This window comes from Lynx canadensis, chromosome B3 (genome assembly GCF_007474595.2).
Source record: "Lynx canadensis isolate LIC74 chromosome B3, mLynCan4.pri.v2, whole genome shotgun sequence".
In the NCBI taxonomy this organism is placed as follows: domain Eukaryota; kingdom Metazoa; phylum Chordata; class Mammalia; order Carnivora; family Felidae; genus Lynx; species Lynx canadensis.
Window position 1 is genome coordinate 50229422 of NC_044308.2, and position 24179 is coordinate 50253600.

Consider the following 24179-nt stretch of genomic DNA (forward strand, 5'->3'; position numbering starts at 1 on the left):
TACATAATTGCCTACACATGAATGCTTACTAATGTCTCCAACTCTTATCCATTACCATACGGATCATTCTAGCCTCCTGTCCTCAGTAATCTATAAATTGCCAATCCACCAGTCAGAAACTTGGCTTCTCTCCCTTATAATTCATTCACATATCATTCAATTCCAATATACAGATACAGAAATATCATATTGCTTAACAGACAGAGTCACCCAGGCGCCCCCAGACTCAGACATTCTTAATGTCTTTGCACCTTACAGGAACCCTATCTTTGTTAAAGATATTAACATTAAACAATATATTAACATTAATCTTAGGTTATGCTTTCAATGCTCATTAAAGAACAGTGATTTCTCAAACCTTTTAAGAACTTGGACTGCACAAATTCTTAACGTGAATTTGATGGGGAAAAAAGAAACTTTATTGATGAGAGTCCAGTGCTTATGTATTTTTCCTTGTGTCTTTGGTGTTAGAATCCACTAATTTCCAAATTTACTTGTATTAGCACCTTTTTCCAATCCCTATCAGAGAGACTGTTTCATACAATTATGGTAAATTTCTATTCTTTTGTCACAGTCTACATTGCTTCCTGAAATCCCATGATCTTCTAAATGATTTGTTAATAAAAATAATTTGCCTATATATTAAAGTGCACTCTTGGTGTTATAAAGGTCTATAGGTTTTGACAGATCTATAATCTCACAACTCCATCATTACAGCATCACACATGAATAGTACTGTGGTTTAAAAACAAACAAACAAACAAAAACCAACTAACTTCACCTACTTATCCCGACTCTGTCTCTTCCTGAACTCCTGGCAACCACTGATCTTTTTTTCTATAGTTTTTCAGAATGCAATATAATTGTGATCTTACAGTATATAAACTGTTAAAATTAGCTTATTTCACTTAGAATTGCATTAAAAGTTTATCCGTATCTTTTCATGGCTTGATAGCTTACCAGTTTTTATTGGTAAGTAATATTTTATCATAGGAATATAGCAGAATTTCTTTATACATTCACCAAATTGAAGGATATCTTGATTGTTGCCAATTTTTGGTGATTATTAATAAAGCTGCTGTAAACATTTGCCTGTAGGTTTTTGTGTGGATATAAGTTTTCAATCCAGTTAGAGAAGTACCTAGGAGCACAATAACTGGGTTATATGATAACACTATGTTTAGCTTTGTAAGAAACTGCCTGTCCTTTTTTTTATGTTTATTTATATTTGAGAGAGAGAGAGAGAGCGCGCGCACAAGCAGGTGGGGGGCAGAGAGACTGAGACAGAATTTGAAGCAGGCTCGAGGCTCCAAGCTATCAGCACAGAACCTGATGTGGGGCTCGAACTCATGAGGTGTGAGAACATGACCTGGGCCAAAGTCAGACACTCAACCAGGTGCCCCTGAAACTGCCTGTCTTCTGAAGTAGCTGTATCATTTTTGCATTCCTACTGGCAATGGATGAGAGTTCCTGTTTGTCTGCATCCTTACTAGCATTTGATATTGTCAGTTTGGGGAATTTAGCCATTTTAATAGGTGCTTAGTGATATCTGTTGCTGTTTTAATTTATATTCACTAGTGAGGAGTGATGTTGATAGTCTTTTTGTATGCTTACTTGCTATCTGTATATCTTCTTTGGTGAGATGTTTATTGAGATCTTTTAGATGTTTAATTGGGTTGTTTTTTGGTTTGTTTTGTTTTTTGAGTTTTAGAAATTCTTTGTATGTTTTGGATATAACTTCTTCATAAGATGTATGTCTTAAAATATTTTATCATAGTCTATGACTTATTAGTTTAATTTGTTAGTAGTGTCTTTTCACAGAGCAGAATTTCTGAATTATAATAATATTCAACTTACCAATATTTTTCTTTCATGGATTGTGCTTTTGGTGCTGTATCTAAAAACCCATCACCAAACTCAAGGTCATCTAATTTTCCGACATACGGTCTTCTGTTGATCTTTGTGTCTATTGTTATCCTGAAATTACACTTTCTTGATTACTGCAGTGTAGTCTTGGGATAAGTAAGTCTTAAAGTCAGGTAACATCAGTCTGCCAACTTCATTCTTCCTCAGTCTTCTGTTGGCTATTCTGGGCCTTTTGCCTTTCTGTAAAAACTTAAATATCAATTTGTAAATATCCACAAAGTAGCTTGTTGGGATTTTGATTGGGATTGTGCTGAATCCATAGATCAAGTTGGGAAAAAGTGACATGTCCAATACCTGAAAATGAAAATCTATTCATTGACTTAGGTCTTCTTTGATTTCTTTCATCAGAATTTTGAGTTTTTTCTACATATAGACCCTTCACATATTTTGTTGGATTTATAGTTAAGTATGTCCATTTTTTTGGTGCTAATACAAACAGTATACTTTTGACTTAAAAATGCAACTATTCATTGCTGACATATAGAAAAGCAATTGGCTTTTGTATATCAGCCTTATATCCTGTGATATTGCCAATACTTGTTACTTAGTTCAAAGATGCTTTGTTTTGTTAGTCGTATGACATTCTTCGTTACATCTTGTAATCTGCAAACAAAGACAGTTTTGTTTCTTCCTCCTAAATCCGTATATTTTTTATGATGTTGTGATTTATATATTTTGGCTCTTGTCCATGTTTTCTGGCTCGCAGCTCCCAAAACCTTTCCTAACTCATAAGAGCAATGGGAACATCTTTTGTTATAGTTGGTCTCTTGTCCTTAGTTCTTAGATACTCTGTTCTGGGCTTTTCTCTTTACATTTTAGTTGTGTAGGTTTCTATTCACGTATCTTCAAGCTCATTGATTCTTGCCTTGACTTTGTCCATTCTACTGATGAGCCCATCAAGACATTCTGAATTTGTTTTTAATTTCTAGCATTTCCTTTGGTTCTTTCTTACAGTTCCCATTTCTCTGCTTACATTACCCATCTATTAAGGTGTACTGTTTCTTTTTTTTCATTAGAACCTTTGACATATGAATGATAGTTATTTTAAATGCCTTATCTGATAATTCCAAAATCTGTGTCATCTCTGAGTTTGGTTTTGATACTTGCTTTATCTCTTCAGTCTGTGAAGTTTCTTGCCTTTTAATATGCCTTGAAGTATTTTAGTGAATATCAGACATAACACATTGGATAATAGAATATAATATAAATGTGCCTTTATCATGACTGCTAGGTGCTAAATTGTGCCCCGCACCCCAAATTTATATGTTGAAACTCTAACCTCCGATCTGACTATATTTGGGAATAGGGGCTTTAAGGAGGCAATTAATGTTAAATGAGGTCATAGGGTAATGTCTTAATCTGATAGGATTGAGGCTTACTGTCCTTATGAGATATCTCTCTTTGTCTCTGTCTGTCTCCCTCCCTTTCGGTCGGCCCCTCCCCCTCCCTCTACCCTTCCCTGTTTCTCTCTCCCTCCACTTGCACTTCTGTGCACACACAGAGGAAAGACCAAGTGAGGGCACAGCAATAAGGCAGCCCTCTACAGGCCAAGAAAATAACTCTCATCAGAAACTAAACATGGACCTTGCTGGCACTCAGATCTTAGACTTTCCAGCCTCCAGAACTGTGCAGAAAGAAATTTTTGTTGTTTAAGTCACTCTTAAGGTATTTTGTTATGGCAGCCCAAGCAGACTAATACAATGATGTTTCCTGTTAATCTGGAAAGGAGTTGGTCTGTGTTTAATGTTGCTAGAAGTGCCAGAGGCTTCTGTTTGGTCTGGTGACTATTTTTGTCTCTTCTGTTGATTTCATTTCCCCAATAACTCCTTCTTAAACAGCATCTGCATCTTGCAGCTCTCAGTTGTAATCCACTGCTGTTATACTGGAGCCCTGTTGATGCAGTGTTAAGGTGCCGGGGAGGAAGGGTTTTCTGTAGTCTTAGGACTCAATCTCAGACTTTTAATGGGCCTGTGTCCTTGGGCTGTGACCTTGACAAGTGTTTCTTACCTCTGGTTATATTTCAAAATGGTTACTTTCTCCCTCAGAAACAAGAGAGGACTTTTCTTGGATCTTCACCAGGAGAAACTGGTAGGGTATACGTTTATGGCTCCAGTGGCTTCTGCCCCAGATAAACTGAATGTTTCTGCGATTTTCTGTTTTCACTTGTACCTACAGATTTCAAGGTGTGGTGTGCCCTGTAAACTAAATTATCTGATGGATCCAAAAATAGTCATTTATTTTTTACTGCGTTCAACTTTTCTCTTGTGAACATGGGGAGTGATGACTTCCAAACTTTTCATATGTCAAAGTGAAGACCAGAACTTGATCACTCACTTACCATACAGAGCATTACAGCACCTGAGCTTTATCAAATTTCATTACTTTTTCTAGCCACAATTCCTAAATAGGTCTCTTAAACCTTATTTGGCATGCATTTAAAACAATATGCCAACTTTTTGTTGCTGTAATTTTAAAATCTTGGCATGTATGGCATATACTTAAATAAGATTAATGCCTATATTTTAACTTTTCTCAAAAATCATTAGATCCTTAAGGTTTCTTGAAGCCTACAAAATACCAATTATTCTAAAAATAATAAGATATAGAATTAGATGTGTTTACTGGCAAATTTTATTCACAAATTCAAAAGCTATTTACCAAATATTTTAGTCACTAGTAATATTCCTAACTTCAGTACAGAAATCTTGCTTGAGCCTAACAGAGATTGTATTTAAAAAAAAATCTTTTACACTGCAAATGAAAATTTTTACTCAAAAAATGAATTTGTTCATCTTAACATAGTTATTATAAACAAATTGTTAGTCAACACAATAAAAACTTCAAAAGAAATTCATTTCTGCATATTACTCATATTATCCTTAGGGAACACTGACTTCATAAATAAAGAAATTTAATGTTCTATGTGAAGTACCGTGAGCAGAGGCAAAAATAACATATATTCTTACACTGGCCATCAGAGAGTCCAAGAGGATGTTTCATTATATAATTCCTTTGAAAAACAAAATTACTTATTGCTATGAAAGGTCATCTCAAAAAAATTAGACAACCATTCGTAAATTTTTGTAAACAGTGGTATAATTTATGATCAGAATAAAGGTCTTACCATTCAGGCTATTTGCCAATACTATCATGTTTGTGAATAAATTACAAAAATTAAAGCTTGTAGCTATGTATTTACCTAACAATTTATATTTTTCATTCTCTACTAAATTTAAATTAGGCAGGTGGTATCCTGGAGACAACATCCTTATAAATCTCTGATTTGATCATGGACAATTGGACAATTATGCCACATCATTTCACAGAATTAGAAAAGCCTTCCTACATTGGTCAATTCTCCAAACACTATGCTTATCCATAATTTGAATAATTAAGACACTTATACTGTTCTAAATCTTATTTATCTCTTAAAAATATACCATGGAAATTCTCCCAAGCCCACATTATTGAAAGAGGAAAGGAGCTTGTGCATTGGTGGATACTTTGAGATACAACTCAAGTAAAAGAAGGATGGTAATCCCAAGTACTAAATCTTATCATAATGGTTACCAATTGTGAGCTAACTTCAGTTCAATTTAACCCAATAAATATTTACTGAGCACCTGCTTATGTGCAGTACACTTGTTTGAGTTGTTCTCTCAATGGGAAAGTACCTGGCAGGTTCAAGTCAGAAGGTTAAGTGGAAGAGTCAGAATGAGAGAGGGGAGGAAGTCAGAGAGATGATGGGGCAGGATTGGGAGTGGTTATAGGGGGAGGAGGCAGATCATAGAGGCTTGTAGACACTTGTAAACCCTCTGGCTTTCTCTCTGAGGGAAATGGAGAACCATGGTAAAGTTTTCAGCAGAAGAGCAAGATGATTTGACTCATGTTTTAAGAGTGTCATTTTGACTACTCTTTGAAAATGGAAAATAAAAGAAAAAGAAGAGAAGCAAGGAGAATTTTTTGGAGGTCAATGCAGTATTGTAGATAAGAGGTAATGGTAGTCTGAGCCACAGTGAGAGAAGTGGAAGTAAAGGTAAACTCAAAAGGGAATTTCTGACTGATTGGATGTGGAGTGTGAAAACAAGACCCAGCAGTGATCCTATGCATTTCGACCTGTTCTGTTGTAATGATGAAGTTGCCATTAGTTGACATGAAGAAGGTTTTGAGGGGGAGCAAATCACCAGTTCAGTTTTTGATATGTGCATCTTAAGACCCCTAAAACAGATTGTATGTTGAACTGGATAGGCACAAAAAACCCAATACCTATAAATTTTTTCCACATAAATCTCTACTGTAGGCAAAAAAAAAAGGGGGGGGGACCCATAACTGAATGGCAACAAATCCATTCTTTCTAAATATTGTTTTCTAAATAATAAAAATATGAATAAAAAGGAAAACAAAATTGGGGCGCCTGGGTGGCTCAGTTGGCTGAGCATCTGACTTCAGGTCAGGTCATGATCTCGTGGTTTGTGGGTTTGAGCCCTGCATCGGGCTCTGTGCTGACAGCTCAGAGCCTGGGGCCTCCTTCGGATTCTGTGTCTCTCTCTCTCTCTCTCTCTGCCCCTCCCCCACTCACACTCTGTCTCTCTCTCCTTCAAAAATAAATAAACATTAAAAAAATTTTTAAAAAAAGAAAAACAAAATAAAGATCACTGGCTTTGAAACTCTTCAGAAAAAAAATGCTTCTATTCACATAATATTCTAAATGCTTTTGAAAATTTGAGAACTAATTAGCTTTATCACTATAAAGAGATAGAGCTTGTTTGCAAAAAAAAACTAAAGGAAAAAAATGGAGAGTATTCAGATAGAGTGGACTGACTGGTCACAAATTATATTCTATACTATAAAAACCTCCTTGGGATCTGAAAAATTAATGGTTGCTATCTGAGTGTCCAAAAGCCATACAAGTACTTCTGAAACATTTGAAAATAAATTAATAATATAAATTAAACTATATGAAATTGTCAATATTTTCAACTTTCATCAATTTTGAACGACAAAATAGCAATTAAATATGGTCCAATCTAACATAGAATAAAGTTGCAAAGAAACAATCACACATTAGACAAAGGGCATGTTTTGGTCATTCTTTTCTGTTCAGAAAATAAATATTAACCTTCCACTGCCCATACAGTGGTACCAAACAGTAACTCAATAATTCATTTCAGCCAATATTTGTCGAGTTTTCATTCTCAGCAAGGTCCCTGATAGATGCTGCTGGATAAACAAAGATGAGGGAATATAGAGCTTGACAAGCTTACAATATAATGAAGATGAATAGAATGAGTACCAAAGTAATTGCACTGGAAGTTAGAGCGAGTGGGATTCCAAAAAGGAAATTTCCAAATTTCCAAGTTAAAGAATGTTTTCATGCAAAAAGTGACATTCAGCGGGAGGGATGAAGGAGCTGGAATACTTCCAATGAGACATAAAGAAATCTGAGGGAGATTAACACTGAGCTTTAAAGCTGTGTTGTAAGGGTCTTTGAATAGAAAAGGAAAGAAAGAAAAGAAAAGAAAATTTCTCAGGGCTGAGAAATGCTTCCATAACTATGCTAAAGAATCCCCAGTGCTTTATTTATTTGTTTCTTCTCATTCATTAATTACTCTGTGTTTCTGCAATCACTGTGGGGACCCAGAAGGCAAGAATTAACACTTCCACTCCAATTTCTTTTGGAACAAATTCAGGAGGATAAGCCCACATAATACACAGCAACACTAAATAAACTAGTAAGTATCTCATTAAAACTTGGAAGAATAAAATCCTAAAGTGAGTTTCTTTGAGCAAGGAGTGGTACATTGTCCATTACTACTAATTTAAAATATGTAAACTATTACATTCTCTTTATTTAAAAGGCTGCTTTTACCCTGTTATTTTAATAAGCATAAAATATATTAATAAATACTTTCATAATTCACAAGTAACCTCAATTACCTATCTCATTTTTTCCATAACTTATCAAATTCCTTAAATACAAAATAGAGGTTTTTAAAATTCGAATCCTCATCAGTGGGACATTGATACTCTTGAAAACAAAGTATAAGATACGGAACCCAGTAGATAAGTATATTATTTCTCTCTTTTTGGAAACCTTAAACTATGTACGTAACATGTCATATATATTTTTTCTTATAAAGATTCTTATAAACATATAAAAAGCTTATTTTTTAAATCATATTCTTATTTGAAGATTAGGAAAAATACAGAAGTCCTTCAAAAAGGAGAATTATGAATAAAGAAGATGTGGTATGTATATATATATATATATATATATATATATATATATATATATATATGATGGAATACTACTCGACAATGAGAAAGAACGAAATCCTGCCATTTGCAACAACGTGGATGGAACTGGAGGGTATTATGCTGAGTGAAATAAGTCAGTCCAAGAAAGAGAGATATCATATGTTTTCACTCATATGTAGAATTTGAGAAACTTAACAGAAGACCACAGGGGAAGGGAAGGAGAAAAAAAATAGTTTCAAACAGAGAAGGAGGCAAACCATAAGAGACTTTTAAAAAATTTTTTAAATGTTTATTTATTTTTGAGAGACAGAGAGACAGAGAGCATGAGAGTGGGAGGGGCAGAGGAAGAGAGAGGGAGACACAGAATCTGAAACAGACTCCAGGCTCTGAGCTCTCAGCACAGAGCTTGACGCTGGGCTCGAATTCTGAACAGTAAGATCATGACCTGAGCTGAAGTGGGGTACTTAACCAACAGAGCCACCCAGGCACCCCAAGAGACTCTTAAATAGGGAACAAACTAAGGGCTGATGGGGGAGGGGGAGGGGAAAATGGGTGATGGGCATTGAGGAGGGCACTTGTTGGGATGAGCACTGAGTGTTTTATGTAAGCAATGAATCATGGGAATCTACTCCCAAAGCCAAGAGGACACAATATACACTGCATGCTAGCTAATTTGACAATAAATTATATTTAAATAAAAGTTAAAATAAATAAAATAAAATTACTCCAGACTTTTCTTTCTACAAAACTTGCTCCTTGGTGAGGCTGTATCCCTAGAATGAAAGCATAGCAACCATCACAGGCTTGCACATGACTGGCACTAGAAAAACATTTGTTGAATTGAATATGGTCTGATGAAATCTGTAACAAGTATGGACAGAACCAGTCTTAGTTGGGGAGTTAGGGAAAATTGGGGACAGAAACCCCTGCCTAGTAAGACCCTAAAGACAGAGGGAGAGTAAAGTAGTGGGTGACTGAGAAACAAATAAGCGAACTATAGAAAGAATGAGATGTCCATAAGGAGGGGGTGGAAAGAAGGAGGCTCTGCCCTGATTGAATCGGAGAGAAATGGCAACAAATCCCTGCCTCATAGTACTGGACAGAAGTCACCTGTGGCTTGTGAGGGCCATTACTAAAACCTTATGCAGGATAATTAAAAAATGCTCATTAAGATTCATTCATTTTATGGGGCATGTGGGTGGCTCAGTCCGTTAAACGTCTGACCAGCTCAGGATTCATGGGTTCGAGCGCTGCATCGAGCTCTGTGCTGACAGCTTAGAGCCTGGAGTCTGCTTCAGATTCTGTGTCTCCCTCTTCTCTCTGCCTCTCCCCCACTCATGGCCTCTCTCTCTCTCTCTCTCTCTCTCTCTCTCACTCTCTCTCTCAAAAATAAATAAATATCACAAAAAGAAATACAGCACTACTTATTAAAAAAAAGATTCATTCATTTTAACCAGTTTGACATTGAATCTTAAAATATTTCCAGTTTAATCTCCTTGTTTTTCAGAAAGAAACAAATTCAAGTTTAGAAAGTTGACCTGAATTATAACAATAAAATTACATAAATAATCTGTCTTCAGCCTCATAGGAAGGAATGTCTTTTAAAAAGAAGACTGAGTGCATACTGGCCATGTATTCACCCAAGATGTTGCTGAGTTGGGTAGAGCTGGCCATAGGAGATGACAGCATGAGCGGCTGGGGAAGACGGGAGAGAGAGAGACAGGGAGAGTGTGAGAAAGAAAAAAGAAAGAAAGAAAAAGAGCAAGCAAGTGAGTGCACAATGGTTAGTAATAGATTCACTTTCTTTTCAAGTTCAGGTTTGTAGTTATCAATCCAGAAAAAGAAGGATTTGACAGCTACACTAGTCAGCTGGATTCTTCTCCATTAGGGACTCCACATATAAACAAAACAGATATTACCTTGGTTTTTCATCAAACCATCAGGTGGAAGAATGTGCTGGGTCTTTGCCAAGGCAGAAGGGGCACGCTGCAATAAGAAGTATCATTCTTCACCAAGAACTGTCCAGTGACTGAGTGGGGTGGGGAAAATGAGAACGATAGAGTTATAATTTAGTCTCTGTGTAACAATGTAAATTGTCATTCTTTGATGAATGGAAATCAAAATTTCAAAGATTAGTGAAGATTCTTATTAGGATTTCCGAAGCCAGGGTCCCCATCTAACCCACATAGAATGAGAGTAATGGTGGATAGGATGACAGGAGCCTGGGGCCCAGCTTCTGGAGTATTTAGGGTAGCCTTGTAATATACATAAAGTTAGTCTCATCTAGCTTCAAATGCCAATGGTACCCATTTCTAGTTATGTGAGCCTAAATAAGACTTTTAATGTCTGCCTAAAATGTGAATAAATTCCATACTTCATACACTTATTGTAGGGATCAATTGGTAATATATGTGAAAATTTATGGCATAGTTTTATGCACCTAATAAGCACTCAAAGAATATTTTCCCCTCCTTTGTATTCATGCAGTATTGTATCCTCCCTGGATATACTTAATGTAAGGCTATCACATGAGAGCCTTCTAAGCATCTTTAAATCTAGGGAGCTGCAACAAGGCAGGGCACACACTAGGGAGATACAACTTGCCAAGGCAGCGGAAGTCCTTTGGCAGCTCTTAGAACCAGTCCTGCCACAGACCCTTTCTGACCATGATGCCTTCTTGAAAGTGAAATGGTTAAAAATGGAATTTGTCCCTTAAGCTGCAGAAGTGGGAGGTAGGGAAGTGGGTGGAAATATCCAACAGTGTTTCATCAAACACATCAGAGCATTCTATGATCTTGCCATTTGGAAGGTCTAATTTCCACTGGAGTTTCAATCAGGAAGTTACTGTTTCAGCCAGTAGAGTGACATTTAACTGTTCCCATTCCCACATCCAGAACATATAACAAGTGAGAATATGGAAGGCAGAGCTCTAAGATCAGAAAGCTAGGAAGTCCTAGCATCAGACGGGCCCACACAGAGAAGGCTCATGCGTTAATACATAAAGATGTTTTACAGAGCAGATAAATGGGAGACAGAGTCCCCGAGGCAGTGCAAGTTACAACAATTTGTTACTCAAAGTCTGAGCCTTAAGCATTTCAGACTGGAACTGAACAATGCCATGGAAAGAGAATGGGATTTGGATATTCCTCGGTTTTAGTCTCGTTCTGCACTTACCACTGTAAGGTGATGGGGATGAGATTTGATTCCTGAGCTTTGACTCCTCAGCTTCAAGGTGGTAAAATGCCCACATTAAAGGGCTGTTGTGTGGAGTACATGAACTAGTTGTATAAAGTGCCAAGCATGAGGCCTGACAGAAAGCAGTACCTGAATAAGCTGTGGCGGTGTGGAGCAGCAGCAGGGGGAATAAAGTCCAACAACTGGAGAAGGAGTCCTTCTCAAGTTCTCCAGGAACTAAAACTTCTGGACAAGTAAGTCCAAGTCCAAATGACTCAGAGAATGCGAAGGTTTCTGGTGGGGAAATCCCACTCAGTGAATACAGGCACAGGGCAGGATTGAGGCCAAAACAGCACCCACGTCAATATCAGGGACCAGCTGGAATGGACTGGAATGGACTGGAATGGAAGCAAATCAAAATTGAAGTAAAAAAGGATCCTGGGAAATTACTGAGAAACAAAAGCACTAAATGGGGAGTCTCCCTGGATCACAACCGTGACACTAGCTGATCAGATGACCTTGACAGGTCCCTTCATCTCCCTGTACTTCAGTTTCCCATTTGAGAAATGACAGTGTTATGTAGTTGATTTGGATAGTCCCTTCCAGAATTCAGCACTCTGTGAATCTCTTTTGTTACCCACTGTAACAACAATGAGGGTCTCCACTGGCCTTGTGCACACTTAACCTTGGCTATGCAGGGCACCCAAAGCATTTCCCCCAGACCTCAGCATCGAGGCAAGTTGGAGAGTGGAAAAAAAAAAAAAAATCTATCCTCAGACTTGCCCTAGGAATTTTTGCCTAGAGTTACGAAAAAAGATAAATCCCAGTACCCTGAAATATTTTATATGCTTATTCCAAACATTACAATGCTTCGTGGAAGTCTGAGGTTTTCAAAGTCAAAACAAAACCTATTTTGAAAGAAAAAACTTACTCTTCAGGTTTATGTACTTCTTAAAAGTAAAATGGAGTCTGGAAATTTTTCCTCTGAGATTTCACCAACAGCCAACAACAAATATTACTTCTTTGACAAATAACAGTTCTGTATTATGACTACAAAAAAAAATTCTTGTCATAAAAATCTAATCTTGGGGAAATATAACTCTGTCTGCATGAAATAGCAATAATGGAACCAATATCTATCATTTCTGTCATTTATGCATTTAATTGCTTTACCAACAGCTCTATGAAAGGGCATATGATAGACGTGAACTGGCATTTGGCTCTCTCTTTTTGGTTTAAGAAAATTAAAGTAACTCTTGAATCTCATGCAAAAAAGGCAGTTATCTTTTGAGAGTTTTGCTTGTGAGTCCACCCAAAAAACTGAGAAATATGCTGTACTTGTCAGCTTTTGCAGGGCTCTGACTGATACCAAGAGGGAGTATTTCAAAGCAAACAGCAATAATAGTTGGTGTCAGAAGTGAAAAGAAATAAATTCCTCATTTTTGAGGGTCCCAAAGTTACAGCCTGCAACCCAGATCTACCACCAGCGGCCCTGCCCTTTCCCAAGGCTGGCATTCACCTATGGTAAGATAATAAATTTGCATCATTTTACATTAAAAAAAGTCAATTGCTGGTTCTTCATTACATCTTTTCTTATAACACGGGTTTTCTAAGATGCTGTAGACGCATAGTTCTTCCCAGATGCTCTGGGTATTCCAAAAAAAAAAAAAAAAAAAGAAGACGAGAAGCCATCTACTAAAAATGGCTGGAAGTCGTCTGCATTACTACTATATTACTACAATAGTAATATCATCATGAGTAGAGAAAAGGTTGCCCAAACTATTTAATGCTTAATAACCTTTGTAAAGATCATACTAGTACATAAATCGGGACCTTAGAAATGTTACACTCACCTCTCCACCAAAACTATTTCTTGGACATTTTGACTGGACAAAGTTTGAGGACAAGAGTGGCCCATCACCACCAAATTGATTTTTAACAAGTATAAATTATGCCTCAGCTAACTCCGTTATATTATCAAATGGTGGAAAAGTGTAGAAATGTGAAAAAAAGCGTGGACATGTCTTTTTTCGAAGAGCCATACAAGTCATCAAGGCTTGTCAGCATGAGTAATTCTGATTCCCTGTCATGAGATATAAAATATGTCTGACACAGTAAAAAATTAATCGTTACACAAACATACAAACACAAATAGAAGTAATAACTCTGGATCACAAGAGTAATGAACTGCAATATGATAACCTTAGGTATATACAAAACTATTATAAACAAAAGTAGTATAGAAAAGATAATCTCCAGACTTGCAAATCTCAAAGATAATAACATATTATATAGATCTGTATAATAAAAAAATAGCAATGAGACAATGGAAAATTTTCAAGCAGTTCATAAATAAAACATATTCAATTATGTTAAATATTTTAATATTTTATTATAATAGTAATAGCTGATATTAGCTGAACATAAAATAAGAACTAGATGCCATATTCAATACCTTAAAATGTATTATCCCAAATAATCTTCATATAACCCTCAAAGCTAAGTACTATTTATACCCATTTTACAAAGGTTAACTTCCCACAGTTTTACACATTCTGGGCATCTTCACACCAAAGGTGTCTTATCCCTACCTCCTATAATGTTTGTTTCTGGACTTTCTTTACCTTCGACATTGATCTGTGCTGACTTTTCTAACAAGACTCAAAGAGGTGGCTGAATGGATAACGGAAAGATCGTAAATGTTAAAGAAATCACAGACGTTAGAGACTAGATGTACAGTCCTTCTCAATAATATTTGTATTTTAACAGGGTCCCTTTATGATTTTATGTAACAAATGCAGAATACTCTGCTTATTGGAAGCTACTGAAAGATTTTTTGAGAACGTAAGTCTTCTGAATACTTTCCAAACGAATGAATGTATTGATCAGAACTCTAATCTCAAATTGACAAAAATTAACTTTCAAACCTCACAATGTCCATGACCAGAGAAAACTGACTATAGAAGTTCTAATCCGGTGGTTAAAAGCTCCATTTGGCAGCTTAAGGCAGATGCCCACCACTGGATAATTAAACTGTGACCAAGGAAGACGATGAAGAAGTTGGCAGCCTCTATTCATCCTCTCAAGGACACTCTACATCATTTCTCCTTCATGTGAATCTGGCTTAAGGTGACCGAAAGTGATGGATGGCTGAGCAAAACTTCTTCAAAATTTACATGCATTCCACTTCAAATGTCTTCAAATCAGAAGTTATGATCCCAGTATAAGATGAAACTTTTTAAATTTTCAGGTATTTAAAATCACCACTTTGACAATGGAGATAGGGATGGCACACAGCTGTACAGACAGGACACAATTTTCAACTCTTAACATTCCCTATCCACGGAAACTTGGGTAAGCAGCAATCTCTCCAACTGGCCTGGCTATTTTGAGGCTCAAAAGAACTGAGACACTTAATAAGTATTACTTCTCCCCCTTCACAGAGCAAAACAAACAAAACCAATTAGATGTAAATTTGCACACACACACGACTTCTCCAGCTGGTTTGGAGAAGTTAACGCAGCCCTTAAAGGATGGGCTTAATCCTCACTGTGGCTCAGATGCTGCTGAAGTGTGACTTAAAACCTGTGATGCATTTGACAAGGCCAACATTACTTGGGGCTATACAGAAGAAAGATTGCTTCTTTCCTATTGCACTTCTAATTCAGCCCCAAGTTTCTTTTCTCTCTTGATATGTTTCTTTATTACCTTCCAAATTCAGACTCTTACAGGGTCGTTGTTTTATTCATGAACATTAAAGCTAAGCCATTGTTATCCTAAAACACATTTGGGTAATCTCTAAGGGGAGTAAGAAGCACTGGTGTTGGGAGGGGGCCAGTGAGCAATCGCCTACATCTTATTTCGTCTATTATCTGTTGTAGTGTCTTAAGCAGAAAATTCTCAAAACCCTTTTTTTGTGTGATGATTTCAGTAAAGGAAGCATGACAAAGCAGCTTGCTTTTAAAGACAGGAAAAAGAAGCTGTGGTTAATTCCCATTAGAAATCTCATTTCATGAGCAGAGTGGGTTATCCTAATCAGAGATCAGGATTTGGTCCCAGGAGAGCCCCCAGCTGACCTCACTGAAACTTCCTGAAGCTAAAGCCCTTTCATGCTGTCACCAAAATGCTGACCTGCAGGTGTCCTCTGAAGCTGTGCCCACAATTCTCTGAAAACTAAACATGCAGTTCCAACACTATTGGGCTTTTTCTTCAGCTCTTCAGAAAATACTTGCAAAGGTGCTGCTGCAACACAAATTAACTTCTTTGCAATTTAAGTAACTGGTCAATAAAGTTTATTCTGAATGAACAGTGATTTGCCATCTAGTTTCCTCAATCTTCATAATACGGTTTTCCAGCCAGCTTTCTAATTCTCAGATCTGAGTAAAATTACTGTTCATCCAGAGCTCTCATTATGACATTTGCAGACTCTTTTTGTTCTTGGCTTTGTTCCTGGTTATTTCCTTGGGTGGCTGAACCAAAACTGAAAAAGATGAGCAAAAAAAAATGTAGCAGGGAGAGCACTGGAAAATCTCTCAGTGGAGGCTGAAATTTACTTCTAGCCTCACCACTTTCTAGCAATTTATGATCGAAGGGTCACTTCCCCATCTGTAAAATGGGCACAGTACTTGTCCTGTTTATTTTTTTTTCTAACAGTAACCCTATTTCAGTTTTGTAGGGTAACTGTATGGTTTAAACAAAAATGCCAGTCACCCTTGATAAAATGTGTTGCCTAAAAACAATCCAAAAAGAAAAATTATACACATACACACGTGTATCATAAGAAATTTAAATTTTTCTGTCATACTTTATACATTAGATTACGTGACCTGTATGTATCTTTTTTATTTAAAAAAAATCAGGATTTACTTCAAAAAAGTCATTGGTATATTTAAAAGAACTACAAGAACAAAGTTCCTGATTTACTCAAATTCTATAAATAGCTATTAACATAAAGACTATTCCTACATATTCTTTTAATAAAATTAATCCAATTAAAATGGGCAGAGGACATGAACAGACATTTCTCCAAAGAAGACATCCAGATGGCCAACAGACACATGAAAAGGTGCTCAACATCACTCATCATCAGAGAAACACAAATCAAAACTATAATGAGAAATCACCTGACACCTGTCAGAATGTCTAAGATCAAAGACACAAGAAACAAAAGCATTGACAAGGATGTGAAGAAAAAGAACACTGGTGCACTGCTGGTAAAAACACAAACTGGTGTAGCCAATGTGGAAAACAGTATGGAGGTTCCTCAAAAAGTTAAAAATAGGTCTATCCTATGATCAAGTAATTCCATTATTGGGTATTTACCCAAAGAAAATGAAACCATTAATTAAAAAAGATATATGTACCCCTACATTTACTGCAGCATTATTTACAATAGCCAAGACATGGAAGCAACTCAAGTGTCCATCTATAGAAGAATGGATAAAGAAAATGCGATATAAAAGAATATTACTCAGCCATAAAAAAGAGTGAAATCCTGCCAAGTTCAACAACATGGATGGATCTAATGCTAAGTGAAATAACTCAAGAGAAACACAAATATAACATGATTTCATTCATATCTGCAATTTAAGAGGCAAAACAAACAAAGAAAAAAAGAGACAAACAGGGGTGCCTGGGTGGCTCAGTCAGTTAAGTGTCTGACTTCGGTTCAGGTCATAATGTCAAGGTTTGCCAGTTAGAGCCCCACATTGGGTTCCGTGCTGACAGCTCAGAGCCTAGAGCCTCTCCCTCTCTCTCTACCTCTCTCCTACTCTCTCTCTCTCTCTCTCTCTCAAAAATAAACAAACATTTAAAAAAATAGAGGGACAAACAAACAAAATAACATATTCTTAAATTTACAGAACTGATGGTCACCTGAGGGGAGGTGGGTTGGGGGGATGGGTGAAATAGGTTAAGGGGATTAAGCACACAGTTCTCCTAATGAGCACTGAGTAATGTACAGAATTGTTGAATCACTGTATTGCACACCCGAAACAAATGTAACATTGTATGTTAAATTACACTAGAATTAAAATTTTTTTAAAAATTAAAAAATAAAAAAATTAAACCTACTTAAAATCATGGAAGAATATTTTCTTTGCTATTTTTTTTTACTTTTTAATATGCTTTTATAATTGTCGCTTTTATAAGGCAATCAAAATGTGCATGGTATGTCTTTTTTATAGTATTTGGAGATGACTCTTACATGAGAACCATCTCTAGGTTTGATTTAATTTTTAATTGTTCAAAAGCAAAAATTATTTTAAAATGAAAGTCAAAGAGGTCATAACATAATATTACAAATATTCTGAAGGATATCATTACTTAAAATGTCAAACAGTTTGCATAAGCATATTAATTGCTTCAGAGGTACGTTTATTGGCTGATTCCATGGACAAAATAGTAGCAGTTTTTCAACAGTGCAAAGGGACTTATACAAAAGTTGTAATGATGAAATGATTTCAGAACTACATTGGATTGAAAGGATCGATGGGGCAGGAGACACTGGGAAGGGTAAAGTAAAGGAGAACAGGAGTCTTTTCTACCTCTGCTACAAACTACCTGTGGACCACTGAAACATTTTCATGATTAATATAATCAAGTTGAATAATTATCTTAAAATGACTTTTTCAACCTAGACTGTTTGGCACATTACTATGTTACCCCAGAGGGAATTTATCTGGACAACTTCCTAAATAACCCAGGGAAACCACTTGCAGTATCTCTAGGATCCAGTAAGTTATCCACCAGGTTAATTCAGCCACTGATTTAAATTATAGCACAGAAGAGTTTAATAGATCTAAACTGTAGTCAGCAAGCAGTCCTTCCACAGCCACAGAGTTAAGATGTTAATTTGTAAGATCTTAGATGGAGATAAAATTCAAACATGAAGCAAACTGCCTCACTGACTTTCAAAGAATATTTCACAGTTGGACTTACAGAAACACCATTACTTACTCTTTTGGTCTAACCACCAAGAATCCCTCCTATCTAGCTGGCTATGACATTTGACATCAAAAGGTGAAATAGTTGGCAGTGGTTGTTGTCTGGGGAGAGGAATCATAGGAAGTCTACTCTATCTCATTCACCTCTGTTGTTTTGTTTTTAAAATTATATTGTTTTTATAATCACAAAAAAGTCTAAAGATACAACAAAAAATACTTCTAAGATGAAACAGTTGAATGTGTAATTACAACTTTTTGCCCATATTTTGTAAAAAACAAACAAACAAAAACATAAGATAATGAAACATAAACCTGGAGAGAACTGTCTAAAGATAATGTTACAAAAACTATTTGGAACAAAAACCCCTGGTCCAGACAGCAGTTCCTGCACTGCTTATTTGGTTTCCAAGACCAGGTGTGTGAGCACCATGAGACTTGAGGCTTTTTATAGAAGAAACCAATACATCTCTAGCATTTTTGTTAAATCACCACATTCTTGTTTTATAGTGTGGTAGATAACATGTGGCAGCTGTCCTGTGAGCCCTGTCCACTTTCCCTACAAAGATCAACAGATCACCGAGCCAATCCTTCAAGCCTACATTTTTAATTACAATATTGAAATAGGAAGGTTTGATTTTGAGAAGAACTCAAGTGAGAAGGTGCCTCCCTGAAACTCAGTAGCTTTGGTACTTGACGTTATAGGCTTTAAATGTCCATTGAATTAGGAAAAGCCTCCCATGTATTAATGAGTGAGTTTAGCACCACATTATGTCAAAATTTCTCTGCATATTAGACTTCAAAATGCAACATGAGCTAAAACAATCCTGAATAATTCAGATCATATCATGTATGTCAGACTACAAAAGGAAGATATTTTATCTTGAACGTGAAAGATTCTAGCATAAAATGTCATTATGTTGGGACTAGAACAAAACAAAAGCATTTTAGAACACACACTCTGTGCTTGAGTATCTATCTGAAAGAAATTCTTTAATAACATAAACTGATAGAGCATATCAACTAATGTCCTTCCTCACCACTCTAGTTGTCTCCAGGGAAGTAACACAGAATTGCTAGTCAAACAACTGTCCATGGACTGCCTGCCGTGTGCCAACATGATGTGACATGCAAAAGATGCAAGGCACAACTCCAGATCTCTAGTGCGTGAATAAAGAATGCTACAACAGAAAACATTAGGGAACACAGGACAAGGCCAACATTGCGACACGGGCCACAAGAACTGTTGGAGAGCTACACCTACCTGTGCCATAGGCTGCAAGGGAACATAGGGAGCATTGAATTCTTGATCCCCACTTCCTTCTTCTAAATCAATCTTATACATCACTGCCAGACTTACCACCTCAAAGTGCAGCTCCTATCACATTACTCTTTCCCTCCAAAACTTGGGTCTTCCCCAATGACTCGTTTGGTTGAAAATCTCTACCCTGGTATTACATTGGTCTTCCAGCCATCTTACCAGCATCCTCCTGTTATCTCCTCACTCCAAAAGCTTCAGAGTCTAGGCAAGCCTGTTGCAAAACAACACAGAGTATGAAGAGTAGGCGTGACTACCTAAGGACATTCAGATTATAATTGGTAAAGAAATATTGTACTGGTCAAACAAAGTCTGTAATCTGCAGTCAGCCTGTGGGGCCTCCACACTGCAAAAGAGGACATAATGAGCCCTTTTCCCTGAGCACCATTTCTTTCCTTTTGGTTTTCCTTGGCCTTCAATGCTCATCAACCCACATCTTCACCTTCAGGGCTGATCTTTCATCTGCTTCCTCTAAGAAGCCTCCCAAATCTTCTCAAACCTGATATGATCTGTCCTTCCAAGTTTCATACCTTTGGCATTTATATTACTTGTTCTTTTAAAAACAATAATGTATGCACCTAAACTATTTTCTTTACAAAGCAGAAAGTTCCTTGAGATTAGAGAATTTCTTACTCATCTCCAGGTACATTGCGTTAACCTTGTTAGGTGCTCAACACATTTACAATAATCTAAAATGAAAATGCAACCTGAGAAAATAGTTTTTAAAGTACTGCTCATGTTACTTACAATCTATATGACGCAGAAAGGCATGTGCACGTGGAATGATTTTTTAAATTAGTCACATGGGAATTAAATAAATGGCAAGACAGTCTATGTGGAAATGCCAAGTAAATGGTATACCAGCAGGACATAGTGTCAGTTTCAGAGGAAAGTGAGACCACTGAGGACTGGGCTGGACAGGAAAGGCTTTAGGAGGTGGGATGAGACAGGACCTGAGCTAGGTACTGAAGGCCACAGAGGGTCTAGATATATAGGATAGCAAAGGAGGTATTTCAGGAGAGGAAGTTCTGATATGTGACCTTGACAAATTCACCTATCCTCTCTCAGTGAAGGCTCTGATCTGCATGATGGAAATATCTAAGTGGATAATCTCTAAAGTCTAATTTCAACAATATGGATAAAGGCAAAGTGCATGGTGTATTTGGAGACAATATGTCATAGAGGTTGAGTGTGGGTACACAAGTCAGACAGACCTGGGTTTGTCCTGGTACTGCCACTTCCTGCATATATGACCTTAGAAAAGTTGTATAACTTATTTACACTTCAAGTGCTTCATCTATCAAATGAGAATGATACCAATAATACATACTCTATTAGGTGGTTAGAGGATTAAATGGGATAATGCAACAAAGTACTTTGTACAATAGTTAGCCTTTTAAATGCATAGTAAAATCCAGCTATTATTTTTATTATGAGAAATATGCTTATTTGGGAATCTATAAGAACACTGAGTTAGACTTTTCCTAATTTCCCAGAACTTAAAGCTAAGGACCAACAGCCAAAAAAAGCACATTCTGAAAACCCTTGAAACGTTAGACGCTCCTTTAAGGCTCTTTAGAGGTAACTAAGCTATGTTATCTATCCTACAACCATTACCTCATGACAGTCTACACTAGCAGAGGAATGTGCAATGGTGGGGGTATGGGAGTGGAGGAAATTTCAAAAATATAAGTCATCTGCCAGGGCAAGAGTTTCATATTATTTTCCCCTCTCCTCTCCATAAAAGGGGGAGGGGTGCTTAATCCTCCCCCAAAGCCAAGTGATGTCATCTCCAAGAGATTTACTCAGTACACAAGGGTAACTGATCTTTCATTTCATGTTTGGAATATATCAGCATATAAGATGATTTGCCTTTGGAACCTCTTTGAGCTGAGGAAGAAGACAAGGGGGACATGGGGATAAGGAAGGGAGGTAGCTGTAGAGCAGCTAACAATCCCACAATTCAGTAAGGAAAACACAGAAGGCATTGACAATGAGTTGATAGTAGAGAAACAGGTACAACCCCGGAAAGATTACCATGACCATCAAAGAAAAAGGGATTTCCTCCCCCTCCTTAACACACCAAAGGATCTAGAACCAGGGAAAGAAGATAAAGAGGAGGGCAAGAACATCCTAAAGATCTCCAGGACACAGATGAAGCCTATTAAATGGAAGGGAGGAGATAAAAGTAGAGTTTTATTCATTTTTAAGTTTTTTAATGTTTATGTTTTGAGAGAAAGACACAGAGAAATAGAGAGAAAGAGAGAGAGAGAGAGAGAGAGAGAGAGAGAGAGAGAGTGTGTGAGGAAGAGGGGCAGAGAGCGAGAGAGACAAAGAATTCGAAGCAGGCTCCAGGCTCCAAGCTGTCAGCACAGAGCGCCACACGGGGCTCGAACTCACAGATCGAGAGATCATGACCTGAGCCAAAGTTGGACGCTTGACCAACTGAGCCACCCAGGTGCTCCATTAGGTGTCTGTGCTGACAGCTTGGAGCCTGGAGCCTGCTTCGGATTCTGTGTCTCCCTCGCTCTCTGCCCCTTCCCCCACTCATGCTCTGTCCCTGAATCTGTCTCTCTCTCTCTCTCTCTCTCTGTTAAAAATAAACAAACATTAAAAAAAATTTTTAAAAAGTAGAATTTAAAAATTGCACGAGAGGGGAGTTTTTAAGAAATAGACTGACCAAAAAGCCATGGAACCTGATGGATTTGTCATTTAAAGAGCTTTAGCTTGCTGAAGAAAATGGAGAAAATATGATTTCTCCCCAACAAGGTCAGTTATAGGTATAATCAACCTAGAGAAACAGTAAGATGTTATACTGCACAGGTAAATTGAGCCCAGATTATGAGCATCTTGAATTATTAGCATTTGAAATTTATCCTGAAGGTCATGGAGAATAGCCAAGGTTTGGGACCAGGTCAGTACAGACCTTCATGAGGATTAATTGAGTTGTAGCGTGTACGGTAAATTAAAGATGCAGAGCCTACAGACATGGAGCCTGGAGAGGAAGTTGTTACACTTAGTCTGATGACTCATAGTCACTGAGGCTTTTACACCCATGTGATGACTACTGAAATGGAATAGAAAGGACAGACAGCACTGGCGTTTGGCACGCAGAATTTAAAGATCTTGGCAACCATCCAAATCTGGAGATAACAATAAAGGATAGCCAACTTGATTTAATGTTTTTGAACTTAGATCATGATTACCATTGTCCACTACTAACAGCCCCACCTCCCCGCATCTTGTATTGGAAAGAGAAAAAAATAAGCTATGGATGGTAGTCATTTTAAGAGAAAATATGAAGAGATCAAGGTGGCTGGCCTAGAGTGATTTCTCCTTTCCAACTCATAAAATCTTCACTCCTAACCCCACAACTTCCTGTGAAAGATGCTGTGACCATCACCCCCTTGTTCTCCCTGCTCTGAGAATAAAGCTGGTGTAGTATGGCAGAACTTGCCGAATGCTGAGGCAGAGATAAAGAAGATACATGGCTCGCTAGGGCATTTGACTGTGATTCCAGAAACATGAACAATGAGCCAGATTTCCTGAAGCTTAGATCAGAGGACACTGTGACACATCACAATAGCTGCTCTCTGTGGGTTCCCTTGAAAATTTTTGGCTTCATCCACTTCACACATCCAGTATATGGACATTTCCAACACCACCAGCTGCAGAAACCAGCAGCAGAGGAATATTCCCCTCACATATTTTTGGCGGGTAAAGGGGTACAACAACTACAAGTTGAAGAGTTAAAGCATAAGCACTCACCTTTGTAATAATCCTAACTTAGTAGGATGATGTTGGGGTAGGCCATTTTAAGTGCTTGCTATAATCAAGATGCTTGGTGAAGAAGAAACCACACAAAATCAATGTTTCCAATTCCAGAATTCATAATTTCAGACCTGAACCAAGGTCACAAGCACAGACCTAGGGAGCCTCATGGCCATCTGCTGCCACCTCCCAGTTTCATCCATTTATTCAGTCATTCCAAATATATTTATTAAATGCCTAGTTTATGCCAGGCCCTGTGATCTCAACTGGATATAGCAATAAACAAAAGAGATCTGCCCTCAAGGAGTTGATAGGCTTGTCAAGAATATATCAGAGACATAAAGGCAAATGTTATACCTGATTCAAATGACCAGAGCTGCTTCTTGGAGTTATCAGCCAGCACAGATTCAAAGAGTCAGAGAACGCTTTCCAAAATTCAGACATAAGCTGAACCTAAGGGAGGAGGAGGAGTCAGCGAGGAAGAGTCATGAATTAATATTCCAGGCACGTGCAAATGCTCCAAGGCAGGAATACACATGGCTGAACACGGCATGAGCAAAGGTCAATTAGTATTAGTGGGGACTAGAGAAAAGATGGTGTGGGGGTTGACAGAGGAAGTGGGGCAAAAATTAGGAGGTCAAAAAGACATTCCAGGAGCCATATCATAAACAAGGGCCTTTGTTAAAGAATTTGACAAACAATCCAAGCCATCAAATCTATTTGGGGAGGCAGGTAACTTTGGACGTTAAAAGAAAACGAATTAAAGACAATATGATTGGCAGCTGGGAAAC

General features: G+C 37.4%; 1 long non-coding RNA gene across 1 annotated transcript in view; it reads right to left on the reverse strand.

Moving 5' to 3' along the window:
- Positions 1-23837, reverse strand: part of LOC115515907 — a 34901-nt gene extending 11064 nt beyond the window's left edge. Inside the window, exons 1-4 of the long non-coding RNA XR_003969439.1 lie at positions 23746-23837; positions 19780-19831; positions 11509-11746; positions 10104-10213 (exon numbers count right to left, since the gene is read on the reverse strand). This is a non-coding gene — a long non-coding RNA (uncharacterized LOC115515907). The remainder of the gene's footprint in view (positions 1-10103; positions 10214-11508; positions 11747-19779; positions 19832-23745) is intronic.
- Positions 23838-24179: the final 342 nt, after the last annotated feature.